Here is a 19,700-nt window from a genome sequence, read left to right as displayed (position 1 = left end):
CTTCACTCATAGGACTTCAAATTAAGATCTGGCTGCAGTCATTTCTAACATTTATTTCAGAAATTGTTCCTGGAGTAAATATTAGATATTCCCCAAACTTACACTGTAACACATACAATAAAAACACATCGTTTCAAAGGGAAAAAAATGTAAATGCATACTTAGCAGGGATGCAGTTCATTGCCTAAGACATGAATTTAATCAACTGTGTATCAGAGCAGAGATTTAAAATGTAAATATTAGTTAATGGGAAATAAATGATTAAAGAGGATGAGCTGGATCACAGAATAATGGGGATTACTCAGCTATTAAGATTATAAATTTAGCAAGTCTATGAAGGATAAGTTATTTAAGATGGCAAAGATTGAAGAATTAAAACAGAAAGTAACAAATGAGAAATTTAAATTCAATGTCGTGGGAAATTTCACTGCAATATAAACGTGTCCCCCCGGTGCAGGTGCTGCTGGCTTTGGAGGGGATGGTGCAGTCATGCAGGTAAAGAAAGGAAGCCAGGAGGAGTCATACCTTGAAATCTCACAAGGCAGAAAATGATTAGAAATCAAGGCCAAATGTCCTCCAGTCTCTCCAGTACCTTCTGTCACTGGATATAATGCACTGAAGATTTTCACTGTGGTGAACTGATTTTTCTAAAAAATCAAAGCGGTTTTCTGGTATATTTTTTCACCTTCCAAAAATCCTTATGAAATTGAGAAAAGCAACTGTTTACCTAAGCCCCCCAGGGTCTTGGGAGTTTTTAAGTGGTAGTATGAGTTAGGGGAGCCAAGTCGCTTAACATTCTAGTCTAGGGGTTCCCATTCAGCCAACTCAACAGACTAGTTATCTGCCACTTACCATATGCTTACGGCTGACTAAGGTTTTATGGGTGAAGTCTGTGACCAGACTAGGTTTCTGCTCTTATTTTTGCATTCTGGTTGCGGGAGATTGAGATAAAGCATGTAACAATGAAATAAGACCCCTGCAGACAGTAATAAGCGCTAAGAAGAAAATAAAACTGGTAGATAGTCCCTGAGGATAGAGTGGTCGGGGCAGACCTCTCTGGGGAGGGGATATTACACCCTTGGAAATCTGAAGGAAAACAAGGCCATAGATCCCCACAGGACTTCAGTTTCCAAAGCATTTTTACTTATAAGCCCTCTTTTGTGTACAAGTCCTGAAAGCAATCCCATAAAGTAAAGCAGGGCTGATACTTGGTGTTCCCATCTCGTAGCAGAGGAGTCCAAGAAAGGAGAGAGCCCATGTTGATTCACATATCCAGGGTGCCGTTACTAGTCTTTAGACCACACATCAATGTTCTTTCTAGATATGCACACCATTTGCCAAATTGTATTGCATTCAGAGGCTGAGCGTTTAATCTATCACCTGCAAGTGTGTTTAATCTGAGTGTTTAATCTATCACTTTCACTTGACATTTAGACTCTATTGAATCACAATAACTCTAACCTGCAGATCCAGGACCTAAGCAGAACCTGGGCCATGGAAACCCTGAGTTCTTGAGCAGGTGTGCAAACCAGGCTGGCTTTTTATAGCAACTTTATTGGTAGTTAACACTTATGAGCTGGAGATGTGTCCAGAATTGAGTCAAGCTCTTCCAAGAAGATGAGAATTTCAGGAGAAGGGAGAAAGCACTCCACTGTCACCACAAGCCCTCTCTACAACTCACCCACCACTTCAACAATTACTTTTTAAACTCCCGTTTTGTCTAAGGTGCTGGTGTACCAGGACTTCCCACTAAAGAACATCTGCAAAATGGGGGACACTCGAAAACCACTGGAAATCGAACAAGTGTTTTCCATTAGTCTATCCTGTCACTTAATTCCCGATAAGGAAGTCAGAAGTCAGCAGTAATACAAAGTAAGCCAAGGGAAAACAAAACAAAACAAAAAAAAAAAAAAGAAAAGAAAAGAAAACTCACCCTGTTTAGGTACTGAACTACTAATTGTATCTATTTTGTTTTGAAGTATTCTAACTCAAATTTCTCATCACAAGAAATTTACATGTGCAACCTATGAAAGAAACAAAATGTGGCTTGTATTGTGACTGAGGTGATTCAGATCTCTTTCTCATTTATGAGGAATAATTCGGTTTAGGTCATCGGTGTACCTTCCTCTGTGGAACACAAATAAACTCTCTAAGAAGCAGGCTGGTCCCCAAGTAACTTTAGACAGACTTCCAGGTTGCCAGTTTGAGGGACTGAAATAACAAACACGTGTGTGCACACTGTACACATCGTTACATACATAAAGCCAAGTTCTGTCACTAGCACACACGCTAGTGCAGATACACTTGTGCAACTAAACAGTTGTGAATACAATCTCAGCACTGGAAGTAAACAAAAAATAAAAGATAAAAATGAATAGAGAAGTGACACAAGTTACTTGTTGGAGGTAAAAACAAATCAAGACTGTCTCTGAAATGTGACTCTTAGTATTAGGAACATAAAACGGTTAGGAACCTGAAAGCATTCAGCAGAAACTGAGAATAAAATCTGACAGCAGAGCTTAGTTTTAGTGGATGTTATATTAATGGGTGGGTAAGCTGTTTCTCCCTCCAAAATACAACAGACCTCCCGTGGCCTTCAGGAGTCCTGTTCAACCCTAGAAATAATTCCCATAAAATGCTCACCCTAGCAATGGACATTCCTCCCACGTGTGAGCTATTCTCTCAGCCCCGCTCAAAATCTGAGATTAGGATTTGGATGGGGATGTGTATTTTAAGAAAAGTGCCATACAAATAACTCAGAGCATGAAAATAAGTTTTTCTATAAATGCTTCTTGTTTTTATTAAGACAGTGCAGACATAAACCACACCATATTGCAATTCCTAAATTGCAGCCATACCACTTATCAATGACCAATAAATTACTTCACTCTATGATAGATACAAATGCTCCATTCAAGTTCAGTTAATAGAATAGTGTCAGGATATCATGCAGACAGCTTGCATAAATACATGAGGAATAATAGCATACCCTCAATAGCTTCTGTGACTTTTAAACATGAAAACTTTGTCTTATTCCAAATTTTAAAAGATGGAATAAAGAATGTTTTCATATAAAATACATTTGGACCAGTGGGGGTTTTTCCTTTAAAAAGGCATCTAACCACCTGCAACATACACTCGCAACTCATCTATTTAGTTACAAAATCAGGTAGATATGTATTCTTTTTCATCTAATGTGACCGATGCGAACATTTCAGTGAGTTCCAACAATATCAAACAATTAAATTCAAAATAATATTTTCCTGATAAATGTGTCATATATTTGTAATCAAAGGAAGAAAGACTGATCAGTTAAGACTTCTCAGTTTCATCTTTGGGAGCTATTTTCTATTTTATCAGATAATTGAAAGTCAGTAGTTGTTTCACAGTATAAAATCTTGAATCAATTACCAACACGCCTTTATTTTCTGCTCCTAAATTTGAAATGTACTTGGACTGGAGGTATGGGAGAAATAGTACTGCTTATCAAACACTTTTCTGGAAGTTTCAATGCACAAGATTTCCAGATTTATACATCCTAAAATAATTTTTTAAAAAAATGAAATTAAGAAAAAGGGCGGAGGAAGCCTACAGCTTATATTCTGCGTGAATAGCTTTCAATATCTTCCAGGTGGGGGCAACAGTAAGTCAGTTTTGAGAGGAGAAGAGAGAACGGGCTCTTTAAGCTCCCTGAGTCCAGTTACAGAAGATGAAACGACTTCCTGGTAGTAACACCGTGAATAAAACCACCATAACTTTCCAGGAGAGGGGACTTCTGCACTCCGCGGGGCTGGGACAAGCAGGATCCACCGCCTAGCGCGCGCCGCCACCTCGCCACTCCCCGGAGTCGGACGCAGCCGGGTCGCGCACGCGCGCTGCGCACCTGCTCGAGGCTGGCGCCCGCCGCCGCCCCCGCACTCTCCCGCACAGTGCCCCGGGGCAGTGGACGTCACCCTCAAGGCCCCGGCTCCTTCGCCTTCCAGGACCTCCAGGAAGCAGGGAAAGCCTTCTCTCACGTTGACATCTCATTCATCCTTGCTCTGGACAATTCAAGTCCTTTCACAACTGCTGCAGACGCGCGCGCGCGCACCTCTCCCCTTAAACTCTCTGGTCGCGGCAGCCAGGAAACCTGCTCTCAGGCGGGGCGGCGGGGGTCCCGCTCCTCTTCCCCTTCTCTTTGCAAATCCTCGGACTCTGGGGAGGGACGGTCGTGCACTCTGGCGAGGACGCGGGTGATGCGCTAAGCAGCGGTTAACCTTGCACAGTCTGTGGAGACGGGACTCCCCAGCGGGATCTCCGCCTCCTGGGTTTCCCTCTCCGACCCCGCGCGGAGGCGGCGGGGCGTGCGAGGCCGGAGGGGCGCAACACTCAGGCCCCGCGGTGGCGGGGCGTCCGGGGGCCGCTCGGAGAGGGCGAAGCTCGAGCGCGCGGAGCCGGAGACCCCCTCCTCTCTGGCGTCGCGGGGCTGGAGGTGCTGGAGGTACTGGCGGAGGTGCTACGTGTCGCTCCTCCGTGTGCCGCCGCCCGCCGCCGCCCGCGCCCTCGGGCCACTCCCGCCGCCCCCACCCGAGCCCGCGGCCGCGCCCTCGGGCCTGTACTTGAGCCAGCAGATGACCCAAGTGACGACGACCGAGAAGAGCGCTAGGATGCTGGCCACCGACAGGCAGATGGGCCCCACGGGCGAAGGCGAGGGCGACCCGGTTGCCGGGGCAGCGCCAGGGGGCGCCCCGCCGCCGGGAGGTCCCCCGCCGCCGCCGCCGTAGTGGTTGACGAAGATGAGGCCGGTGAAGAGCAGCACCACCATGGAGAGGAAGGAAAAGACCACGCACACGCAGCCGGCGGTGAGCGCGGCGCGCTTGCAGTTCTGGCAGCTCTCGTAGGCGCCCGGGGCGCGCAGGCCGGCACGGGCGCGGGGCCCGCGGGCGGCGTCCTCTGCGGGCGGCGGGGGCCGCGGCCGGGAGGGCGGCGGGCGGCGGCGGGCGCGGAGCGGCGCGCCGGCAGCGGCGGGAGGCGGTCTTGGGGCAGCGGGTCGTGCGCGGCGCGCAGGGCCAGCGGGAAGGCCTCGGCGAGCTTGGTGTTGTTGGGCAGGCCGTGCACGCGGCTGTCGGGCAGCGGCGTGCGGTGGCGGCACACGGGGCACGCGATGGCGCCGGGCGGGCCGTGCCAGGGCGGCGGGCGCAGCGGGCGCTCAGGCGCGGCGCTGGCAGAGGCGGCGGCGGCGGCGGCGGCGCGGAGCTGCAGCTGGCTCAGGCACTCCTGGCAGAAGGTGTGCAGGCACGCCAGCAGCTTGGGCGCGCGCCGGTCCGCGTCGAAGTAGTTGTAGCAGATTTTGCACTCGTAGTCCTCAAGCGGAGGGAGGCCGGGGACCGTCACGGCGGCGCTCCGAGCTCCCGCGTCCCCGCCGTCCCGGGCTCCCGCCGCGGCGACCCCGGCTCCTGTCGAGCTCCCGGGGCTGCTGCTTGGACTCCGCTCGCCGCCGCCGCTGTCGCTTGCCGGCGCTGCCATGGCATGATCCGCCCCTCATCGGGGGCAAGGTGAGGCGCCTTCCTCCCCCTCGGTCGCCGCCTCGGCTCCCAGCGGGGAGGAGGCGCTTCTGCCTCCCCCACTCCCGCTGCTGTCGCTTGGCGGGGGAGGCACCGCTAGCTGGGCCGGGCGGGGGCGCAGCGGCGACCGCCTTCCCCCCGCTACCCCAAGGCGCGGGCGCCTCGGTCCCTCCCAGTCCCCTGGCGTCTCTCTGTCGTCCCCCTTGAGCCTCTCAAGGCCACTGTCCCGGCCCTTTGGATGTCGGTTTTTGTTGGACTTGGAAGTGGAGGGATGCTGGGGGGCGGTGCGGGAACGAAATTTGGGGTGCGGCTGCTTAAGGATGTGGCGCCTTTGCACACACCCCCTCCCCCTCCCCGGCAAACAGACAGGGGGTGGTGGTGGGAAACCTGGTCCTGCTTTCTCCTTGTTCCTCTCCCTCGCCCTCCTCCCCCTTATCCTTGTTATTCCGTGTTTACTCCCCTTGGTCTGGGGCTGAGTCCCTGGCGGAGCCTCCTCTCCCCCCACCAGCAAGAGCTCACCGGTGATGTAATGCGGGACCCGCGCAGGGAGGGAAAGCAGCAGCCTGGGCAGCGGCGGCGGCAGAGCGGGTTCCTGTCCTTCGTGAAAATCGTGATCTCATTTCTCTGTCCAAGGGTGAAGCCAGTAATCCCCCAGCCATTTACGCTGTCCACTTGTATTAGCAAAGCACAGGTAACCCTGCAGCATTCACAGGGTGGAAGCGGAGGGCTGGCATTTTCATTTCACCATTTGGAGGAAATTTTGGAGCTAAACTGTATCTTTCTTTCCCCTTGAAATATCGCCTGCTGAGATTTAAGTAGGCACGAAGACACAGACCAGCCAGGTCTCTCTGATTTTCTGGCGCTGACCACAGGGGAGGAGGTAGCTATTTCGTCGGTGCGCAGGCGTTTACAGAGGCAGCAGGGGGAAATGTTATTGTAAGACAGGTTCAGGGAATTTCAGAGTCCAGCTTAAACTAACCCCTGGCACCATTCAACAGCTTCCTCCACTTAAAGTTTTAATACGCAAATATGGAGAGCCAAAAATTCCATGAGTAACCTGGGACAGATCTTCCCGATTTATTAAAACTAAGGGAAGCCCCACTGGCAGGCTAGCAGGAAGCAGCACTTCTTGAAGGAACACCCAGTAGAATACAGGACTAGTGGTTTTGGGAGACCATGGGAAAGGTGCTGTTCAGGTGTTCCTAACCACAAGTTCTCTTCCCTTGTTTCTCCAGGTTCGATGTTCCCCCATGAAGAGAGAACCACAACAAGGGAGAGGAAGAGAATGGTTCTTTGGGTTCTCATGAGATGGGAATGTTTCTACTTTTTCTCCTGGTTCTCTGCAGAAGGCAGTAAGACGCTCCAGAGAATGTTTGTGGAAATGATGAATGAACGGGGAAGGAGCCGAAGGAAAAGGAAACCAAGAAGCCACAAATGCAGGAATTGTCATAAACAACCAGTAAGTTTCTATGACATTTGAAAGTAAATTTACTTTTTCTGATGGTGAATAGTGAATGTGTAGGTGTCTTAAGTGTGAAGGGTCTTAGGAAAACTCATTAGAGGACCCCTTTAGCTTTCCATTTCCTAGTTTCAAATTTTATAAATATGATTTGGGATAATACTCTTTCTTCTTAAAGTATGTCATTTTGAGATGGGGGCTGTGATGAACAGAGGGCAGGGTGATGAGACATCAGAAGAAGGCCCTAGTCTGGCCTTGGAATATTACAAAGTTATGCAAACCAACCTCTCAGTGAAGGAACTGGCAGCCTGTCCTTCTCTTTTCCTCCTTGAGCTGTATGATTGTGAAGAGCCTGGAATCATACATTTTATGTGCAGTTTTTAACTGGGTTTTTCTACTTAAGCCCTTTTTAAATTTGTTATTTCTCATTTTTTAAAGATTTTATTTGTTTATTTGAGAAAGAACAGGTGTGAGCAGGGGGAGAGGCAGAGGGAGAAGCAGACTCCCCACTGAGCAGAGAGCCCAACTTGGGCTCAATCCCAGGACCCTGGAATCATAACCTGAGCTGAAGGCAGATGCTTAACGGACTGAGCCACCCAGGCGTCCCTCTTCTACTCAAGCCTTGATCAGCCCTTACTGAGAAGACACATAATGCTGATGTAGGAAACATTTAAAAACAGGGCATGGGGGGGGGGAAGGAGCACAAAAAATAGGAGAGATGGTGTGTATTTATGTCTTGTCCTTCCCACCCACCCAGTTCCTAGGACATATGCAGCTTCCAGGTCAAAAGGGGATGGAAAAGAGTTCTGAAAGTCCACACGTCTGCATTGGGCAAACCAATTGAAGATTTTGAATTTTCACTTGATTCTGGATTCTCAGCATTGGATAGAAGAATGGAGAAATGGAGCACGGGGCTAGAGCAGAGTCTCAGCCTCAGCACTATTGACATTTTGAGCTGGATAATTCTTTGTTGTGTTACTGATCTGTGCATGGTCAGATGTTTAGTAACATCCCTGGCCTCTACCCACTTGATATCAGTAGCAGCCCTTTGCCAGTGGTGACATGGGGTGGGGGTGGGGTAAACTCACCCTGGGGGTATACTTGCCCCTGCTGGAGGATCACAGGTCTCTACCAAGGTCACAGATTTGGTTACGGGAAACCAAAAGCAAAAACATTTCACAGCTTTTAACTGGTACAGGCAAAGATAGCCTTGGTACTCAGGAGTAATTATTAGTAGCTGCCAGCATTTTTACTACAGCTCATGGTCCCTAAACACCATAGCACCCTCTTTGAGAGGTCCGTACCTTCTATTGATGGGGTCATAAACAATTACCAGGATTCAGTTAGCAAAGCTGGAATTTACTCTCTGTGTTTGGATGGCTTTTTAAAGGGACCCAGCATTTCTAATCATTTATGTCCTAAGGCCAGTCACTCAGTTTTAGGACTCATAAAGGTGCCACATGGGGGCTTTTTCAGTGCAGCGAGGAGGCATGACATGCCTGAGGAGTGTGAGTTTGATGCCGCAGGTCACAGGCATCTGCCCTAATGAGCTGCAGGGCTCAGTACTCACAGTGTTGCCTGCAGCAGTAAGTAGTGAAGCTTGGTCATTCCGGTAGGAATTCGGCTTTCCTTGTGGTGAAAACTGTGTGGAAAGGGATCTTAAGCCAGGAACAAGGAACCCAGGATTCACATCAGGGTTTGAATTGGCTTTGCTCGTGAATCCAGCTCAATCCTTGAATATATTAGATACACAGTAGTGGCCGAATTGTTTTCTTTTTGAAGACCTGAGTAGATGGAAGACACCAATGGTCTCGAGTAATCTTTTATATATATTTCCTCCATCGACTATCTAAAGAGAGAATGTCTTAGTTTTAGGATTAATCGTCCTGGGTCCAAGTGCTAGGTCTCCTCCTCACCTCCTGTGTAGCATCAGATACGCTAGTTAGCCTCTCTGTGCCTCAGTTTTCCCAACTTCAAGATGGCGATGAATAGTGACATAAGTCTGTTGTGAAGATTGAATATGTTCTACACACAGAGTTCCCGATCTCTGTTAACACTCATTATTGTTTCTGCCAGGCATTTCTATTCCTGGTCTCAACAGTTCTCACAACTGCCCCATGAGAGAGGCCCAGAAGGTTTGTGTCACCAGCCCGAGGTGACAAGCCAATAATGACTGAGTGGTTCCAGCCCAGGTCTTCCATTATTTCAGAGATAGAGATCCAGTTAGCATCTCAGTCAGAAAGACAAGGAGGAGGAGCCCTGACCTAGGAATCTAACCACGTGTTATTGATCTGTTAGTCATAATAAATAAAGCCCTGTATAAAATATGAGGACAAAGTGAACTCTCATTGGTAATATTGGAAGAACAGATGTATAGTCAGATAATGCCCCTCAGAAGCAAGTAGTAAATGAGTCAATCAAAAGGCTGACATTTTAAAATAGAAGCTGGGTTGATTCAATTAGACATTTATTGAGGTCCTTCTCTGGCAGGCGTTATTGCCGTGTGGTAAGGTACCTGGGCCTCTAGAAACTAAGCCTTTAATAGAGGATATTAAACATGTGTGCAAAACTTGGAGGCAGAATGAGGCAAGTTTGTGGTCCAGGGACAAGGTCTGGTGAGAATAAAGAGAAGAGAGAAGTAATTTCTGCTCTAGGGAGGTAAGAAGTTCCCACAGACTCATGGTCAGTGAATTGTGGAGGGCTTAGAAAAATGCAGAGAGATGGGGCGCCTGGGTGGCACAGTCGTTAAGTGTCTGCCTTCGGCTCAGGGTGTGATCCCGGCGTTCTGGGATCGAGCCCCATATCAGGCTCCTCCACTAGGAACCTGCTTCTTCCTCTCCCACTCCCCCTGCTTGTGTTCCCTCTCTCGCTGGCTGTCTCTGTCAAATAAATAAAATAAAATCTTTAAAATAAAAAAATTAAAAAAAAAAAAAGAAAAATGCAGAGAGAAAGACATTCAAGGCAGCCGCAGGGAAAGCGGGTGTGTTGAGGGCATGGCAGGTGGCCTGCTTCACTGAGAGCATGCAGTGTGTAGGACACCATCAAAGGAAACCGAGAATGCTGTTCTAGGAGGGTAGGGCTTAATTCTGTAGACAGCTGGATGGTCGACGGTCAGCACAGGACAGGAGTGTCTGTGGGAGGTTGAGCTTGGGAGTGGTAGGCGGGCCGGAATTAGAACTGAGTCTCAGGAGGGACCCGTATCAATTGGAAGGTTACTGTAGGCACTAGATCTCATTGCTCTATACTGCAAAGATATAACCTCTAAAAGAATTAATGTATTCCGTGTATGGTGATAAGTTTTCTCCCACTGTGGAGAGACAGTATGGTCTAGTGGTTGAGAACACTAGTAGCTGCTCACTAGCTGTGCAGTCTTGGAAAAGTTACTTAACCTTTCTGTACCTCAGTTTTCTCTCCTGTAAAATGGGAGAGTGGTATCTACTTCATAGGGTTGCTGCAGGGTCAGAATGAATTAATATTTGTTCAGCTTCAAACAGTGCCTAGTACGTAGTAAGTGCCACAAATAAGAAGAGAAGCTCACTGAGCAGGCCCAATCTGCAGTGATTCAAAAGGTGCTTTTCCTGGGGTGCCTGAGTGGCTCAGGGGGTTACGCATCTGACTCTTGATTTGAGCTCAGGTCATGATCTCAGGGTCGTGAGACTGAGCTCCTCTTCAGGCTCGGGGCTCAGAGTGGACTCTGCTCGTTCCTCTCCCTCCCTCCCTTGCCCCTCCCCCATTTGCTCCTGGGCACAGGTGCTCTGTCTGTTTCTCTCTCTCTAAAATAAATAAGTAGATAAATAAAATATATTTTTTCAAAAAACCAAAAGATTATTTTTCTAGGGAAATTATTTTTTCCATTTTGGAAAATAAAAATAATTCATAATGAAAACTGTCTCAACCAGGTGATCAAAGTTAACGTCGATAGCAGTAAGTCAGGCTGCTCACATGTACCCTTGATGTGATGTGTGGAGAACGGCACTTTCTGTGATATTCCGCTCAAAAACCTGTAACCCCAGTTTAAGCATGGGAAAACATCAGACAAATCCCAAGAGAAGGATATTCTACAAAATACGTGACCAGGATCTCCCTAGACTGTCAAGATGATCAAAAACAGGGAAGGTCTGAGAAAATGTCACAGCCTAAAGGAGGCTAAGGAGCCAGGACGACTAAATGGGATGGGATATCCTGGATCGGATCCTGGAATAACAACAACAAAGACATTAGGCCAAAACTAAGGAAATCTGAATAAAGCACGCACTTTATTTATTTATTTATTTATTTATTTTTAAAGATTTTATTTATTTAACAGAGAGAGAGACAGCCAGCGAGAGAGGGAACACAAGCAGGGGGAGTGGGAGAGGAAGAAGCAGGCTCCCAGCAGAGGAGCCCGATGCGGGGCTCGATCCCATAACGCCGGGATCACGGCCTGAGCCAAAGGCAGATGCTTAATGACTGAGCCACCCAGGCGCCCCAATGACCTTTATTTTTTTTCGTAAATCCCTTGAGACTTTATTGAACTGCTACAGTACATCATTGGTTTTTGATGTAGTGCTCCATGATTCATTGTTTAAGCATGCACTTCAGTGTTATCATGTATCGATATTGGTTCATTAGTTATGATAAATGTGGCCTGTTAACATAAGATGTGAATAATAGGGGAAACTGAGTAAGGGGTATATGGGAACTCTCTATGCTATCATTGTAATTTTTCTGTGAATCTAAACTACTCTAAAATAAAAAGTTTATTTTTTTAAAATGTGGTCAGTTCATGGGGACTTGCAATCACGAGGCCACTAACATTCCTTGGGATTAAGACATATCTGCTTACTGTGCATTTGTACCTCTTCGAGTAAAATCCGGTAAGCAAGATTTGGAAAACCTTCCAAGGAAACATCTGATTTAGTATTTACTACGTTAGAGTACCTTAGTACTTTTTACAATGTGCTGATAAGAGTAATTTTTAAAATGTATAGGAATTGTTCAACTCCTTGGAAGAAAATTTGGGAAAGAGAATTTCATTATCTCTTTTAAAGATTTTTTGTTGTTGTTTTTCAGTAATCTCTACACCCAGCATGGGGCTCGAACTTACAACCCCAAGATCAAGAGTCGTGCACTCCACCAACCAAGCCAGCCAGGTGCCCGAGGAGAGACTATTTTATTTTATTTATTTTTTTTAAAATAATTTTTTATTATATTATGTTAGTCACCATACAGTACATCCCTAGTTTTTGATGTAAAGTTCCATGATTCATTACTTGCATATAACACCCAGTGCACCATGCAATACGTGCCCTCCTTAATACCCATCACCAGCCTCTCCCATTCCTCCACCTCCCTCCCCTCTGAAGCCCTCAGTTTGTTTCCCAGAGTCCATAGTCTCTCATGCTTCATTCCCGCTTCTGTTTACCCCCCTTTCTTCTTCCCTACCGATCTTCCTACTTTTTTTTTTTTTTTAAAGATTTTATTTATTTATTTGACAGAGACAGAGAGCCAGTGAGAGAGGTAACACAAGCAGGGGGAGTGGGAGAGGAAGAAGCAGGCTCATAGCAGAGGAGCCTGATGTGGGGCTCGATCCCAGAACGCCGGGATCACGCCCTGAGCCGAAGGCAGACGCTTAACCGCTGTGCCACCCAGGCGCCCCCGATCTTCCTACTTCTTATGTTCCATAAATGAGTGAAACCGTATAATTGTCTTTCTCTGCTTGACTTATTTCGCTTAGCATTATCTCCTCCAGTCCCATCCATGTTGCAGCAAATGTTGAGAAATTGTTCTTTTTGATGGCTGAGTAATATTCCATTGTATATATGGACCACATCTTCTTAATCCAGTCATCTGTTGAAGGGCATCTCGGCTCCTTCCACAATTCAGCTATTGTGGACAATGCTGCTATGAACATTGGGTTGCATATGGCCCTTCTCTTCACTACGTGTGTATCTTTGGGGTAAATACCCAGTAGTGCAATGGCTGGATCATAGGGTAGCTCAATTTTTAACTTTTTAAGGGACCGCCACACTGTTTTCCAAAGTGGCTGTACCAACTTGCATTCCCACCAGCAATGTAAGAGGGATCCCCTTTCTCCACATCCTCTCCAGCAATTGTTGTTTCCTGCCTTGTGAATTTTTGCCATTCTAACTGGTGTAAGGTGGTATCTCAATGTGGTTTTGATTTGAATTTCCCTGATGGCTAATGATTGAACATTTTTTCATGTGTCTGTTAGCCATTTGTATGTCTTCATTGGAAAAGTGTCTGTTCATATCTTCTGCCCATTTTTTGATTTGGTTATTTGTTTCTCATGTATTGAGTTTGAGAAGTTCTTTGTAGATCTTGGATACCAGCCTTTTATCTGTAGTGTCATTTGCAAATATCTTCTCCCATTCCATGGGCTGTCTCTTCGTTTTTTTGGCTGTTTCCTTGGCTGTGCAGAAGCTTTTTATCTTGATGAAGTCCCACAAGTTCATTTTTTCTTTTGTTTCTCTTGCCTTTGGAGATGTGTCATGAAAAAAGTTGCTGTGGCCGATGTCGTAGAGGTTGCTGCCTATGTTCTCCTCTAGGATTTTGATGGATTCCTGTCTCACATCGAGGTCTTTCATCCATTTGGAGTTTATCTTTGTGTATGGTGTGAGAGAGTGGTCAAGTTTCATTCTTTTGCATGTAGCTGTCCAATTTTCCCAGCAGCATTTATTGAAGAGACTGTCTTTTTCCCACCGGATGTTTTTTACTGCTTTATCAAAGATTAGTTGACCATAGAGCTGAGGGTCCATTTCTGGGTTCTCTATTCTGTTCCATTGGTCTATGTGTCTGTTTTTGTGCCAGTACCCCATGCTGGCTTTGTGATCACAGCTTTGTAGTATAGCTTGAAATCCGGCAACGTGATGCCCCCAGCTTTGTTTTTCCTATTCAACAATTCCTTGGCGATTCGGGGCCTTTTCTGGTTCCACACAAAGTTAACAGCTGTTTGTTCCAGTTCTTTGAAAAATGTCCTTGGTATTTTGATCAGGATGGCATTGAAAGTGTAGATTGCTCTGGGTAGCATAGACATTTTAACTATGTTAATTCTTCCGATCCATGAGCATGGAATATTTTTCCATCTTTTTGTGTCTTCTTCAATGTCTTTCAAGAGTGATTTGTAGTTTCTAGAATATGGATCCTTTATGTCTCTGGTTAAGTTAATTCCGAGATAACGTAAGATTTTTGGTGCTATTGTAAATGGAATGGATTACCTAATTTCTCTTTTTTCAGGGAGAGACTATTTTAAAATCACCTATAACCCAGTACTTCAGCATAGCTATTGCCATCACTGAATTTATTCACTTAAGCATATGTTTTACACAGTTGTAATAGTGATAGACATACTTTGCTTCACTTTAATTTGATTTATTCATTCAAATTACTGTTTATGGTGTCTACTATGTACCAGACAGTGTTTTTCAGGTTGACAATGTAAACCACACTGTGAAGAAAACAGACAAAATTCTTGCCCTAATGAAGTTTATATTCTTGTGTGTGTGTGTGTGTGTGTGTGTGTGTGTGTATGATAGACACAGGCAATAATAAATATGTAATATGATAGGAAGTGGAAACTGCTATGGAATAAAATATAGGAGGAGAGGAGGACAGGGAATATTGGGGTGTCAAAGGGGTAGCTTGCTATTTTAAATAAAGAGACCAGGAAGGCCCATCTAATAAAGTGATATTTGAGCAAAGACATTAAGGAAGTGAGGGACAGAACCATGTGGTATTCCGAGAGTGCCCCAAGCAAAGTAAAGAGCATGTTCAAAGGTCCTGAGGTAAGAGCATACTTGATGTGTTCTAGGAACAGCAAGGAAGCCAATGGCAGGAGCAGAGTGAGGTAGGGGAGGGGACAGGGGATAAGGCCACAGTAGGTGTCAGAGTAGAGATGATCATGTAGGGTCTTGCACACCATTTTAATGATTTTTGGTTTTTAGTTAGAATGAAATGGGAAGCCATTGAAGGATTTTGAGCAGAGAAGGACAGAATCTGCTTTAGGCTTCAAAAGAATCACTATAGCTGCTGTGTGAAGAATTGATTAGAGGGCAAGTTTAGAAACAGGCAACCTGGATAGGTGGCTTTGGTTAACAAACTAGAGAGAGGAAGGTGCTCGGATTCCCTGGGACTGCTTGGACTCTGCACGTGAACGTGAGGCTGACAGCACCCGCTGATGTGGGGAGCAAGGGATTGAGAAGAGTTTCCAAGGATATTTCCAGGGCTTTTGTCCTGAATCCAAAAACTCCAGCTTACGTGTTTTAGTCAATAGCAATCACTAATTTAACAACTACGCAATAAGCATTTTTCCATGATATTAATACTTTTTATAATCAGGACATCGTTTCCTTGTTCAAATATAGTAACAGAGATGCTTGATGCTGACCATCCAATCCAAAATTGCAACCTCCTCCCCACTTCCTGTCCTTACCCTGCTGTATTTCATTCTGTGGCAGCATAATTGTCGGGGCCCAATGCAAATTGAACATGTAGAACACTTGTTAAAAAATTATTAAGAATTTCAAGAAGCTTCGGGCACCTGGGGGGCTCAGTCAGTTAGGCATCCGACCCTTGGTTTCTGCTCAGGTGTGATCTCGTGGTTGGGGGATGGAGCCTCACATCGGGCTCTGTGCTCAGTGCTCAGTGCAGAGTCGGCTTCAGATTCTTTCCTCCTCCCCCTCTGCCCCTCCCTGCTTAGGCTCTCTCTCGCAAATAAATAAATAAAATATTTTTACAAAAAGAATTTCAGGAAGCTTGCCAGCAAAGCATTAAAGCAAGTGGGAGGCCCTTCTGAGTAGAGGGCCCTGTCACAAGCCCCAGATGCCAGCCCTGCATACGTATGTCATATATTTAACTAGCTGTTTTATTTACTGTCTGTCCCTTCTCATATTCACAGAAGTCTGTGGGGGATAACGTTTTTGTGTTTTGTTTCCTGCCCTATTGCAATGGCTAGAATAGTACCTAGCACATAATAGACACTCAAAAAATATTTTTGAATTTTATTTTATTTTTTTAAAGATTTTATTTATTTGAGAGAGAGATAGAAAGCATAAGAGAGAGAGCACGAGCAGGGGAAGGGGGAAAGGGAGAGGGAGAAGCACACTCCCCGCCGGGCAGGGAGCCTGCCACGGGGCTCAGTCCCAGGACCTGGGATCATGACCTGAGCCGGTGGCAGATGCTTAACCACCCGTGCACCCCAGGAATAAGTGATTTTAAATGGCTGATTAACATTTTATCCAATTACTCTCCCATAATTTTCTTCCCCCCCTTTTTTTCCTTTTTTGTTTTCTTTCATTTATTTATTTATTTGTTTGTTTATTTATTTATTTTATTTTTATTTTTTTTAAAGATTTTATTTATTTATTCATTCGACAGAGATAGAGACAGCCAGTGAGAGAGGGAACACAAGTAGGGGGAGTGGGAGAGGAAGAAGCAGGCTCACAGCGGAGGAGCCTGATGTGGGGCTCGATCCCATAACACCGGGATCACGCCCTGAGCCGAAGGCAGACGCTCAACCGCCGTGCCAACCAAGCGCCCTTATTTATTTATTTTTTAAGTAGGCTCCAGACCCAGTGAGGAGCCCAACGTGGGGCTTGAACTTACGACCCTGAGATTGAGACCTGAGCTGAGATCAAGAGTCTGATACTTAACCCACTGAGCCACCCAGATGCCCTCTACCATAATTTTCTTAAGTGTTCTTTCATCAGTGCATATTTGGGTAGAATATTATGCTACTATAGATCGTGTGGCAATTCAAATCTTCATCAGATAGTCTTCACTGTATTTTGGATTAATTCTCTAAGACTGACTCTCAGAAGTGGAATTTTTGTCCTTAAAAAATGCAATTTGCAAAATGTATTGGCTGGATGACTTTACATCATATTAAGCATTAATTATCCTTTGACAAGTTAAGTTGTTATTTAGAAACACATTTTACCACCCAAGAAAATGCTTTTATTCTGTTAATATTTGTGTTTATGAAGGAAGAGTTTTTTTCAAAAAGAATAGCTTTTTTCTTTTCTAGAACTTTGTTGTAAGTATAAAACCATTTCTTTTCCTATTGCTCATTTTAATTTTTTTCAGCAAGATATGAGTAAAAAAAAGAATAATTAGGTAGATTTTGTAGTTAACATAATAAATTCATCCCATTTCCTCGTATATTTTCTTGTCTCATTGGATTTTTGGTGTTTTAATACTCTGCTTAAACTGTAGTTTATGCAAGAAAATGCATGTCTGTTGTGCCCCCCAGGGACTATTAGTAGTTGCTTTTAAGAGTTTTAACTTTCTCTAAATGTAATTTTTCGAGCTGCCAACCAAAAGAGAAAAGCTGGAGGCTTCCGGGCTTCATAATCCTGTGTACTTGACATTGCTTATGCAAACCTATGAAGTGTTTAAGGTCCCAGAGCTTATCCCAGTTGGCAGTGATTGGTACTGAGGTTGGCTTTCTGTTAGCTGGCCATCACCAAGGCTTGTCAAGTGTCTACACCCCAGCGTAAAACAGAATCAGTTCTCCACAAGATGGGAGATAGGTCAGAGCGTCACAGACTCTTGTGTCTTAAAATGTTTTGTTCTTTTATGTAAGAAATTTGAAAAATGCTTTTTTGCTCTTAAATATGTAGATCTTCACACCAATATTTTGCGATTCCTTTGTTTTTCTACTCCCATTTTACAATAAGGGTGCTAATATAGGCCATGAAGGTCCAAATCGTTTACCCACGGCCATGGGGTAAATTCAGCTAGAATCCAGAGCTGTATTTCTCTGAGGGCTGTAGGGGAGAATCCGTTTCCTTGCCTTTTCCATTCTGGAAGATGCCTGCATTCCTTGCCTCATGGCCACCTCACTCCAAGCTCACATCTCCTCTAACTCTGACTCTGACCCTCCTGCTTCCCTTATATAAGGACCCCATGATTGCATGGGGCCCTCCTAGATAATCCAGGATATCTTCCCTATCTCACAATCTATAACTTAATCATATCTGCAAAGTCCCTTTTGTCGGTATGTAAAGTAAGATATTCATAGGTTCTTAGGATTTGGATGTGGACATCTTTAGGGGCCGTTATTTTCCTGGCCATATTAGCTCTGTGGCCCCAGTAAGGCTGCTCACAGCTAGTGGCTGGTCCTTAGATTGCATCTGCCCCAGCCTGCACTCAGTTGCAAAACAGCTGAGAGGGCAATATTTCTCAGTCCATAATGGCACACCGGTGGGCTGCAGTAGACCAGTTAGGAAACTTTGCCATAAAATATAATAATGTAAAAGCAGGTTTTTTTGTTTTTGTTTTTTGGTTTTTTGTCATAGGAGTGCCAGCACCCCCATTTCCATCCCTGAGAACTTTCTGCTGCAACCAGAGTCTCCTTTGCTGCCTGGAGTATTGAGGAATTAATGCCCCTAGGAGTAGCCCTCAACCAAGGATGAATGAGAGCTGGTGTATTCATACCCCAGCTCCCTCATCCCTCCTCAGGCAAGTGAATTCTGGGGCATGTGTTTTCTCCTTGCTCTCAGAGTTTCCCCAGCAGAATTAAGCTCCGGACACAGCAGGAGCTGGCTTGACAGGGCACCCTTTAGTGGCTATCTTCCCTTTCCTGCTTCCTGTTCTTACCTCTCTTATTGCTGTCCCCTTAGGATCCCCTCTTATCTCCTGGTCCACTTCTGGAAGAACTCCAGTTAAGATATGGGGAAAAGCTTTGAAAAGAAGGGAGAGCAGAAAAAGAATATTCAGATACATTTGCAAAAACTTTGCTTGTTGAACTCCTCTTGAACTAAAAACTGGAGTGGGGGTAGTAGTAACCTGTAGATATATTGTAGGGGATTCCAGGACCTGAGTGGTTGTCTCTCACTTCTAGAGCATACCCTGGGGAGATTCCAAGCCTCTAGGAGAAGCTGCACCCCAAAGGCCCAGAGTATATTGTAACAATGGGGTAGGGGGAGTTCCATGTGGAGAGATTTAGACACACTCATTGCACCACCCAGTTTCGAGTCTCCTGCTGTGCCAGTGCACTCCAGGAGAGCACACAACACTTCCTGAGCCCGAGTGCGGAGCAGACGCGTCTGAGACAGTCCACAGGGAGATTGTGGTTGGGAGAGGGAAGAGGCAGATGGACCTGAGAGGGGAAGTCCCAGCAACAGAGCATCAGGTGCACCAGGGACCGAGACGGGGCGACGGTCACCTGAGCAGAGGCCAGCGAGGACCCACTTGCTCCTCCCCGCCTCCTGCCTCTGCCCTCCTTGGTCCCAGGTGCCATCCAGAGTAAAAGGAGAGAGACCACAGTCCTGAACTGACTGAACCGTTACCCCAAAATTTGATTTGTAAACTGGAAAAGAAGTGACTGTATTATTGGCAAAATTAAGTTTATTCTTTTGCCGTTATTCAAGAAGAATTGAGGGGGGCTTCTAAATCAGGAGCATATAATACTGCATCTGCCACTGGAGAACATATTTCACTTTCCATTATTTGTTTTAACTGTGGTCCACCGTTCATGTGACACCATGAAAATAACCCCAGGAAAACACAGGTTAACTGGATAATGTGGACTAGCATAAACATATTAAACTAAAACCAATTTATTTTTCAAGGTTCACACAGGTGTGCATACACACACACACACACACACACACACACACACACACACACACACACTCCCCTGAACTGGTATGCCCTTATGGCTCTAAGGAAGTGGATGGGTCAGTGCCATGATGGGG

At 45.7% G+C, this 19,700-nt stretch overlaps 1 long non-coding RNA gene across 1 annotated transcript; it reads left to right on the top strand.

The window, feature by feature from the left end:
* The first annotated feature begins 190 nt into the window (after positions 1–190).
* LOC121104938 lies at positions 191–19,354 on the top strand. Its single transcript, XR_005837288.1, has 3 exons — positions 191–4,841; positions 6,779–7,002; positions 18,300–19,354. It is a non-coding gene; the product is annotated as an uncharacterized LOC121104938 (long non-coding RNA).
* Positions 19,355–19,700: the final 346 nt, after the last annotated feature.

This window comes from Ursus maritimus, unplaced genomic scaffold (genome assembly GCF_017311325.1).
Source record: "Ursus maritimus isolate PB19 unplaced genomic scaffold, ASM1731132v1 scaffold_1, whole genome shotgun sequence".
NCBI classification, from domain to species: Eukaryota; Metazoa; Chordata; class Mammalia; order Carnivora; family Ursidae; genus Ursus; species Ursus maritimus.
This window is presented reverse-complemented; position numbering and strand designations above follow the sequence as displayed.